The sequence below is a fragment of the Dioscorea cayenensis genome, chromosome 11, assembly GCF_009730915.1.
Source record: "Dioscorea cayenensis subsp. rotundata cultivar TDr96_F1 chromosome 11, TDr96_F1_v2_PseudoChromosome.rev07_lg8_w22 25.fasta, whole genome shotgun sequence".
Classification (NCBI taxonomy): Eukaryota; Viridiplantae; Streptophyta; class Magnoliopsida; order Dioscoreales; family Dioscoreaceae; genus Dioscorea; species Dioscorea cayenensis.
Window position 1 is genome coordinate 1,260,683 of NC_052481.1, and position 11,471 is coordinate 1,272,153.

The following is an 11,471-nucleotide window of genomic DNA, read 5'->3' on the forward strand; positions in this document are numbered from 1 at the left end:
ACAACGAATTGACAGGATTACATTAATTATACACGGCCAGAGTCAACAATTGTAGCTTATAGAGTCAACAATTGTGGCTTATCTTCATCCAAAAATAAGACCTGTCAACATGAATTTAATTGAAAAATAAAATTAAAATAAATTAAATATATAAAAAAGGACTGGATTTTCACTGATTGCTTTCTTATCAAAAAGTATAACCCTCCAAACTTGTCAATTAATCATCCTATTTGGGTAGATCCAACCATCTTCTCTCCGGCAGCGTCAGCTTCATACTCTATCAAAACCAAGCATAACTCCAAATGAGGTCACACACCTGTGCATCAATATTTCCCTAGTTCCAAACAAATTGTGTAAGGAGCTTTAACAGTCCTCATCCTCAATTTCCTACAAATAAATAAATTAATTAAAATAGAAATCAGAATTGAAATTAGGGAATGTTCAATGTGTGTTTAGCAACCGGAAAGAACTCCACTGTGAGAGTTCTATCATCAACCTCACTACATCTATCGACAACAATACCATCAATATTTCAGAAATTAAAAAAAGCATTAATTATACCAAATTTTGTTTTATCTTTCGCTTCAAAAAAATAAAAAAACCTATAAGATGATTTCAAAGCTGAATATCTGAAAATCAAACCTCAATAAAGGCACCCTACATAATAAGATGATTAAAAACATCAATATAGAAATCAAACTGAATCATGCCTGCATTGATGATGAAGACTTACTTGAACATTCCTGTTGAGATCATTCAAGAGGAAAAAAATAATGATAATAATAATAATAATACAGAGACTTTACTTGATTGATGAAAGAGAACGTCCAAAATGAAGAACAAAAGTGAAGCAGAGAGAGAAGTTTAGGGTTGAAGACGTACCAGACTAAATGAGTAAATCAGCGCCGGCGACGATTTCCAAGATCTCTCTAGTGATCTGATTTCACCAAAGAGGCAAACTTGGTGTAGAGAAGCTCCACCTGCGAGGAGAATCCATTCATCAATCAATTTGAAATGCTCTTCGATTTTGTTAGGGACAAATCAAAACAAAGAACTCAGCCTTCTCAATGATTAAGATATCTAATTTAAAAATAATTTCAAATTGCACCCTAATTTCACACCAAAATAGAAAAAGAATCAAACTTTCAACAAATTTCAAATCTCATTTCTCAAAAACATTCAAACACTGCCTGAAAGAAGAAATAAGGATGCTGCCTGGTGGTTGCTTGGTTTACCATGAAAGGGCACAATTATTAGAGGTTGGGTGCAATTATTAGGCTCACAAAATAAAATAACCAAATCAAAACAATTTTCAAAAATCAGGTTTGAAAAAAAGACACCAATGAGAGTGACAAATCCCCACCTCAAATGAGGGTTGGGAAGGAAGATATTTGAGGGGATAATATTCGAAAAATATTTTATAAAATAAAGGAAAAAAATAAAATTAGTCCATGTGAATAACTTTTTCCATCAATATCTAGGCCTTATGCTTTTATTTGGTAATGTTTATTTGGCCGAATGGACATCACAAACATATAGTGATAAAGGTGCAAACAACCAAAACATTTCTACTTTTTCTGTTTGTTTACATAGTTACACCCATAACTTAATTTACCAAGTCAATCTACTCAACTATAACAACTTACCTATTTTTCACTCATTTTTATCTTATCCAAATTCACAGAATGCATGTAATCCTAACAAAAAAAAGAAGCATTCAAATCAAAACAAAGAACTCAAACTTCTCAATGATTAAAATACCTAATTTTAAAAAAAATTTATAAAATCGCGCCCTAATTTCACACTAAAATCGAAAAACGAATCAAACTTTCAATAAATTTCAAACCCTAATTTCTTAAAAAAAAAATTCAAACACCGCATGAGAGAATCTCATCAACCCATCCATAGGCCCGTCCTTGATCAACATATCCTCAATAAACTCAAAACACTCATCCAAATTCACATAATATATGTAATCCTAACAAAATCAACATTCAAATCAAAATAAAGAACTAAAACTTCTCAACGATTCACACATTCACCTTATTAAATTGAAACCACTCATAATAAGGCGAATCAATAAGAGATGAGACTATAAGAAAATAGGAAAAAAAAAATTTGTTGGACCTGAAAAATATCAATAAGTTTCTCTTTATCTGCGCTCTCAACCGGAGGATCCTCAAACACCGAAGACGAAGGCCACCAATTCTCATTGAAATACCTAAACAAAACAAATCCTAAACCTCAATCACAAACCAAAACAAAAGAAAAAAAAAACATAAATAAATAAATAAAAATATACAAAAAACTGATGGCAAAACCATAGCATCTTAGATTTGCCACCGCCGATGGGGATGGACACATATCACACTCGAGCGAGACAAAATACATACCTTCGGTCTTAGCATACCGAAAGAAGTCCTAGACGGAGAACAGTTTCTTCACCCTAATTCTCTTATCATCGATGAAATCCAAATCAATCAAAGAGAAGAGCAAGATTAACAACAACAACATTAGAAGAAGATCAACAAAAGGATTGGGAGAAGCAATGGACCTGGTGATGGGCTTGGAGGGACCTCTCATGTCCACCTATGCAGCACCTCATGGACATTCCCTGATGAGTTGGATAAGAGCATGACTCCAGCAGACGTGAAGGAACTCCCTTGATCGTACGTCTTTGAGGTGGATATGCCTGGGGTTAAGCAAGGGGAGATCAAGGTCTAGGTTAAGGATGAGAACGTGCTTGTGATCAGTGGTGAGAGAAAGAGAGGAGAAGAAGAAAAGGCTGGGAAGTACCTACGGATGGAGATAAGGGCTGGCAAGTTCATGAGAAAGTTCTCGTTGCGGGAGAGTGAAAATACGGATCCATCCCTCATCAGGCTTCGCAATCGCTCCCTTCTCTTACTCCTTCATATGCAAAAAAAAGCCTTCTGAAGCGGGGTTCCTTCGAATCAAAGAACTCATCAGTGAGCTTGAGAGCATCGTCAGGGGAAGAAAGGAGGAGGAGGAGGAGCAGAAGTCGGATATGGCCATTGGAGAGGTGGATAATGGAAGCGGAGAAGGAGAGAGAGGACCTCAAAGGGGATTTTGGAGATCTAGGGTCTGGTGATGATCTCTGGATCGCGCTTGTACCTCGCTTCCTCAAACTCCTAGTGGAAGTTCTCTTGGAGCACATCTCTACAGATGACCCCGCGGGCCCAAAGAATGTCACGGTATAGTGCCAGCGCCTCCTGTCTGATGCTCATCTACCGCCGTCACTCCATGAGCTCGTCCTCATCATTAGTGCTCTTGCTAATGTTCATGACGAGGTGTCTGTCGAGGAGTTCTTCTAATCACTCAATACAAAAACAAGAGAAAAAAAAACTCAATTTAGGGTTTCTTGGACAACTGATAATGAGAAAAATGACATGCAAGCTGTGAGAAAATTTTGATTTTTCATAGAATTGAATGAAAGAGAAATCAATAAGTGGAGCTCTTCTTACCTCTTGCCAAAACCCTAGCGGCTGAGCAAGAACCCTATAATAACAGTGATCTAATTTAGAATTGGCTGAGCTACATAAAATGACTATAATACCGTCTATGATCTTCCTATTTATGACCCAATCAACAATACTGGCCATCCATCAGGTCAATAGAATTGTGTTATCCAGAATTGTTGTAACCCCGGTATCGGGCATCCGGGTTACCAACCCTGATAGTGGGTTTGCTAAGAGATTAATAGTAAATCACACATGATGATCATGTTAGGTAATTATGAACTATTGATGTTATGTTTTAATATTTTTTTAATACAGTATCACGTTTTAAGTGAGGAACATTGGAAGATTGATTACATTTTAATTTTTGCTCCTTGTTCTATTCATTTTGAATATATTTTTAAAAACTGCGCACCAAAAAACTTGCCACAATTTATGTGTTGCATCATAGCCAATATTTATATCAATATCATGGTTCATATAATATTATTTGATATCTAAACAGCAGCATACAAAATTCACCTCCTACTCGACATGGAAGGCTATGGCGAAAGCTTGGTTTGTAGGGGAGAATCGGACCGATTCCAACACCAGTTCACATCTTCAACCGGTTAGATAGCTGGTCAAGGTGCTGGGTCAACAGATAATCAGTTTCTCCACTTGGGTCAATTGGGTCAATGTCACATCAATTTAAATATTTTAAATAATATAATTTAATTAATTTAAAAATTATATAATAATTACAACAAAAAAATTAAGATACAATATGTTTTTAATACCAACTAGTTGGTTGATATGAAACCTGCAGGCTCACTGGATTAATTAAAAAACAGGCGGTTCACACTTGTTCAACTGCAAGTCCAGTCCAACTAGAGAATCAGACCGGTTTTGACACAAGTTCATCAATCCAACTAGAGAACTGGACTAGTTTTGGCACCAAGCTCGACCATATTTTATATATAACACTTAAATTTGTACCAAAAAAATCCTATTATTCTTTTCTTTTGAATCTCAACAAAAAAGAAATTCCTATTGGGGTTTTTAACACTGAAATCGGGGTTAGGGTTATTAACCTCCCTATAAAAGGAGAGGGGTGGGGCACCTTGCCCGTTGATATATACTATACATATATATATATATATAATTAAAATATTAATAATTATAATTCATATAAAAAATGCTACTTTTTATATTTATTTTTTAAATTCCACCCTCATACAATTTAAAATAAATTAACTAAAAATAATAAAGTCATTATGTTAAATAAACTAGAGTTTTGCCCATGCTATGCACGTGAGGAATAAACGTAGTAGATGATGTTAATAACAGTGTTTGCACCAAAGACATAATTATCCTAAAAACTTAATTTATTCAAGCTTTGGAAAACAATAAACTTAGTCTAAATTTTAAAAATTTCTTTATTGTTTTTTTCCATTATTGACCCATTGAATAACCAATTCCTTTTAAAAACTATTTTTAAGACCAAATTAGGAGTTTAAAATTAAAAGAAATTCCCCCAATCTATTAGTATAGTTCAAATATGGATTGAAATTGTTGTTTATATAGTAGAGTGAATAATGAATAATAAATATGTTATATATATGTGAGTGAATATATATATACTAATATATTATTATAAAATATCTGAATCAAATAAGATAAACAATTAGATTATATTACCTTTGTTAGTATTTTTGGAGAATGTTTACAAATAGTTGATCCAAATATTTTTGAAATTATAATTTGCTTTTAAAGTTTTGGTACAATATAAAGGATAGTTTGTCTTTGAATAGTATTAAGTAATTCAAAGTTTTATCAATTACTTTTAACTATCAATAATTTTTTCATTTACAAATATTTTTGAAATTATAAATTTGGTTTCAAGGTTTAGTTTGATTTAAAAGATTATGAACATATCATATCAATTTTTCATATATTGAATATAATTTTACTATTCATCCACAAATTTACATATTTTTATATATTGATAGTTCTTAGCATAAATTATTCTTTATCTCTAATGTTTTTCAAAGTCAATTGACTACATGAGAAGATTTTTTCCACTTGGTCGAACTATGAACTCTCTAATCTCAAAATGCATATATATATATATATATATATATATATATATATATATATATATATATATATGATATTTGGCATTAGATGGTTAAAAAGGGATAGTCCACGTGTATATATTTATATGCACTACAACCCTTTAATGGTATATAAATAATTGAATACATATTTTAATTAATACTATGTAAGAATTTCATCAATTTTAAAATAATACAATAGATCAAATTACATCTTCGGTAGGCTTATTCAAGAAAAATAAACTTATTTGAAATATATATATATATATATATATATATATAAATATATGAGTGTGTACATATTCTAATATATTCCATGTTGTGTGCTCCATGTTGTTTGTTTCCAATTCCCACTGTAATTTGCATGTCAAAGACTTAATAAGGAGTGGAGCTAGATGGCATAATTTGCATCTCAAAGGTATATAGTCTCTGAGAAAGCTAACAGTTCTTACATGTTATCTTTTGGAGACCTAGCCTAGTCCAGCAATTTCTCAGGATGCGAAAGGGAGTACATTACACTTTTAGCTTGGAAAGACAAGAACCCGAGATCTTATTGAAAAAACCATATATGTTTGTTGCCCTCTAATTAATTTAAAAACATCTTTGTTGTTAATCTTCATGCAGTGAAGGAAAAGAATTTTAATCTAGGCTTCCAATAAGCAAGGTTTGTAAAGAATCTTAAGCTATTGTTGTTATAATATTTTTATGATCTAAAGTTGTGCAATTTTAATTGATGTTCTAAGTTTTGTATGAAATAGAAAAAAAAATTAATAGCTATGTTCCTTAAATTTGTATAATTTGTTGCAGACCAAGGTTTTCTATGAATATTGGTAATGAATGATTTAATAATGAGTGGTGCTAGGTGGCATAATTTACATCTCAAAGATATATAGTCTCTGAGAAAGCCAACAGTTCTTACATGTTATGATTTCTTCCCCACAAGTGTACAGGTTTCGCCATGTAATACCCTGTGAGTGACACAGGGGTCATATTCCACGGGGCTAAGGAGCTCCTATTACTCCTCCATCTCCTATTATCTAACCTCATGATTTAAGCATGGTGAACTACTCTAATACATGCAAGAAGGTAAACAAATATATGTATAAGAATCACAGAGCAAGACAAGTGATTACAAGACCAACAATGAGATACAGAGGCCTATGGATGAGGATCCCCTTGAGGGGTCATCATGATATATGGATGCATGATAATAGAATAGCAAGGGTGATCTAGACTGAAGGATCTCAAGATTAGACCAACCCTAATTTCTCTGCAATTGGACCCTAATCCCATATGAATGTTGATAGGAATCTCTCTCTAACCAACATCCCTATGATTGCATTAAGTACAAGGAGATAGCGAAATAAGGATACACTAATCCTAAGTCTATCCTTAAGATTCGGAGGGCTACTGACATCAAATTTCTCGGCATGTTGATACAAGCAAACCCATTTTAGTTCATTAAGGATCTAATACATCGAGTAGGTCACATGTACGTATACAACTCAATAAAGAACTACGGATCTCTCCATTTAGTAGTTGTAGGAATTAAGAACAATGAACTAAACCACAAATAAAAACAATGCATTTCAATTAAAAGCACCGCATCCAAAATACATGATGAACCCCCCAAGGTTCACCTACATCCAGTGGCCTTAGGGGTCTAGTGTGCCATCATACAAACAAGCATAATAAAGTCAAGAAAAGCAAGGAACAAGCTGATAAATGACACTAACTAGTCCAAATGATGATGAAGAAGAGCAAGGCTGGTCGAATGACGCTTTCTCTAGCCAAATGAATGCCGAATGACACTTGACTCCTCCTCCCTTGGTGGTGAATCTCTCCCCTTGAAGTTTAAGCCTTAGGTCACCTCCCTAGCCTCAAGAATGTCCTTCTTCAAGATGTCCTCGTTCTTTCCTTTCTTCCCCAGGTTATGGCTGCCAAGAAGCTTTTCTTTCATGCCCTAGAATGTTCTCATATAAGGGTCAAAAAGAGGCAAAATTTCTCCCAAAATGAGGAATCCCGGGGTCTATCCCTAGGTCAATCCCGGGGTCAATGAGGCCATCATTGAGGCCGTATAGTTTAAGCCAAACCCTTGCTTCTCTTGCTAAAGTATCAATCCTAGGGTCAATCGCGGGCTGCATTGAGGCTATATGATCTAAAACAATTTCTGGCTCAAAATCTCTACAGATGCTACATTGACTAGTATAGTAATCTAGCTACATAGCCACTTTTACATTTACCCAGCTATAGTAATCTGGTAGATCACATATGCTATAGTGTCGCGTACTGATTTTTTTCTATTTCACCCAAATCATATCTTCGTGTCCTCCATGGCTTCTCCATGCCCTAAAATGCAAATAATACATGATTAAGTACAAGATGGGCATCCATTCTTACAAAAATACATGTTAGAAGTATAAAATACATATAGTAAAATACATATATTTAGACATTTATCACGTTATATTTGAGAGACCTGGCCTGGTCCAGCAATTTCTCAATATGCGAAAAGGAGAACATTGCAATTTTGGCTTGGAAGACAAGTACCTGAGATCTTATTTAAAAGAACCAAATATGCTTGTTGCCTTCTAATTAATTTGAAAACATCTTTGTCGTTAATGTTCATGCCGTGAAGGAAAAGGATTTTAATCTAGGCATCCAACAAGCAATGTTAGTAAAGAATCTTAAGCTATAGTTGTTGTGATATTATGATGATCTGGAGTTGTTCAATTTTAATAGATGTTTCTGAGTTTTGTATGAAGTAGAAAATATTTTAAAAAATGTGTTCCTTAAGTATAAAAAATTTGTTGCAGGCTAAGGTTTTTTGTGAATATTGGTAATGTTACGTTCTTTGTTTCCATTAGTACAATAAGAAATAGAATAAGTACATAAAACATGGTAGTTTATTTATAGGTTTATTGTTCCATGTTGTATGGTCCATGTTGTATGCTCCATGTTGTTTGTTTCCAATTCCAATTGTAACTTGCATGTCAATGATTTAATAAGGAGTTGAGCTAGGTGGCATAATTTGCAACTCAAAGGTAAATAGTCTCTGAGAAAGCCAACAGTTCTTACATGTTATCTTTGGGAGACCTGGCCTGGTCTAGCAATTTCTCAAGATGCTAAAGGGAGAAGATTGCACTTTTGGCTTGGAAGACAAGTACACGAGATCAAGTTGAAAAGAACCATATATACTTGCTGCCATTCCTATTGATTTTTAAACTATAGCTGCAGTAATTTACTACATGCTGTGAGTATTGGTATTGGTTTATTTTACTACATTACTAATAGTAATATAGTTTCAGGTTGTGAAGTTTAAAACATCTTTATTGTTCCATGTTGTATGCTCCATGTTGTTTGTTTTCAATTCCCACTGTAATTTGCATGTCAATGATTTAATAAGCAGTGGTGCTAGGTCGTATAATTTGCATCTCAAAGGTATATAGTCTCTGAGAAAGCCAACAGTTGATACACATTATCTTTGGGAGACCTGGCCTGGTCCAAGAATTTCTAAAGATGCGAAAAGGAGAACATTGCGCTTTTGGCTTGGAAGACAAGTACCCGAGATCATATTGAAAAAGAACAATATATGCTTGTTGCTTTTTAAAATACCTTACCAAAACACCCCTACATATAAAATTTTGAAAATTTTAAATTAAAGTATTTAGATAAATACATAATTAAAATATAATATCAAAATTTATTTTTTGCACAATTTTTTAAAATACCTTTTTATTTACCAAAATGCCCCTACATATAAAATTTTGGAAAACTTAATTTAAGGTATTTAGATAAATAAATAATTAAATTAAAATATCAAAAATAATGAGAGAATAAAAACTAGGTTTTTAATAATGAGTATAATAAGGAATTAAATTAAATTAGTAGGGGTATAATTGGAAAAAAACAAATATTACACATTACCACCAACTTGGTAATCTGGATGAACACCTATTTTGGGCTATAAACATTACACATTACACATTACCGTTGGGTTATAAACATTGTAGTGATTGTCCACATTGTAAAATAATAATAATAAATAAATAAATAAAATAAACAAAGACTATTTCCCAAAGAGACCACATTTTATATTTTATTGTCACAATGTCCCTTGGGCAATCTTAGGGCCAACAAATCATGGCCAAGTCGCTCATGTTCTGAGTGTGGGTATTTTTAAAATTAAAAAATTGTGGTTTTTTATATTTTGACCCTTTATTTTTTATAATTATTAAAATAGTTTATTGGTGGTTTTTAAACGATTTTTTTAAAAGAATTATTTTTTTTATTAAATTTATTATCTTTTAAAAACAATTTATTTTTAAAATAATAATATATTATTATCAAAAAAAAAATAACAAGTATTATTTGAAAAGTAGGGTTATTTCATGTAATTTTTTTTTAAAAAAAATTTGGCTACCACCTTATAATTATAATTTGTTGGTATGCATACATATATATATATATATATATATATTTGAAAATTAAATTAACTCTTATTGATATTATTTTATAAATTGTAAATAGATTACTTTATTATTATTTTTATGTAGTCTACTACAGAGGGGAAGACCACTTACAAATTAACCATTGCTCATTGCATTTACACCACATTATTAAAAATAATAATAAACGAATCTATTTATAGTTTCGAAAATAACATCAATAATAATTAATTTAATTTTAAAATATTTATGTATATGTACTAACAAAATAATAATTTATTTTATTTTACTTCTTTGAAGTTAATTTTTTTTTGGTAAATCATTGAACTTTGGTCAAATATCATTTTGATCACTGAATTTTTATTTGTTTTGAAATACTCACTAAATTTACTAATCATTTCATTGGCATGTCATCCGATAGATTAGGATCTTCATTAGCTGACGTGGAGCCTCCACATGTGCACTGACTAAGTTTTTCCCATCCTCTACGTCAGTTAATGAAGGTGCTAATCCATCGGGTGACTTACCGATGAAATGACTAGTAACTTTAGTAAGCATTTCAAACAAATCAAAATTCAGTGATCAAAATGACATTTAACCAAAGTTGAGTGATTTATAAAAAATTAAAAAAATTAAAAAATAAAAAATAAAAAATAATAATAACCCTTGTGTGACTGATTTCTCATTCTGATTGCAGGATGAATTGACAACAACATTTGTATACAGGCAGTTGGTGACGATGACTGAGGCTGTGCTTTTCGAAGCCTTGAAATTGTGAATCTTGCAGGCACCAAGCATTGCACCATAAACACTAATGCTTGGTTTAATCAGCATCTTCTTGATGAACACCCAAGCCTCATTGAGCCTCCCAGCACAGCCAAGGAGATCGGCCATAGTTCCATAGTGATCAACCGCAGGCTCTAATCCGTAATCTAGTTTCATGCTCAACACATCTCTTTCCCTCATCAACCAAACCTGAATGGCTGCAAGCTGAAAAAACTCACAGGAATGTTACATCATTCGGCTTTACCGGTCCTTTTCTCATCTCTTCAATCCATAACCCATCTATCATTGCATTCCATGTTGTCACATGCCACACATCGACAAGCTCAGTCATTGACTGACGAATATGTTTTGATCCAGACACAACCTTATAGCATGTCCATGCATCCATTTCGCTTGGCGAAGCATTGATACATCAGCTAGTGCAGGAATCACACTGACCAAAGTTTAACGAATCTGGCTGAACATTCTTGCTGCTGCACATCCTGCAGAAGAGATTGAGAGCATCTTCTGCTCACCCGTTCTGTCTATAGCAGGAAATCATAGCATTCTAAGAAACAAGAGTCTTTTCTGGCAACGTCTCAAAGATCTCAGCAGCAACGTCCAGTCTCTCGCACTTGATTTTGGTATTATGCTTAACAACAAATTTCTCGAAGAAACTTCTAATA

At 32.9% G+C, this 11,471-nt stretch overlaps 1 long non-coding RNA gene across 4 annotated transcripts; it reads right to left on the reverse strand.

Moving 5' to 3' along the window:
- On the reverse strand, window positions 1-4,437 carry LOC120272667. 4 transcript variants are annotated; one of them, XR_005540230.1, is made up of 7 exons: window positions 3,999-4,437; window positions 3,075-3,328; window positions 2,797-2,944; window positions 2,394-2,692; window positions 2,128-2,221; window positions 883-980; window positions 1-387 (listed from the first exon to the last, which is right to left on the reverse strand). It is a non-coding gene; the product is annotated as an uncharacterized LOC120272667 (long non-coding RNA). The 4 variants fall into 4 exon arrangements; XR_005540231.1 differs by having other exon boundaries at window positions 2,797-2,907; window positions 3,133-3,328; window positions 3,999-4,436; XR_005540228.1 differs by having other exon boundaries at window positions 2,797-3,328.
- Between the last annotated feature and the right edge of the window lie 7,034 nt (window positions 4,438-11,471).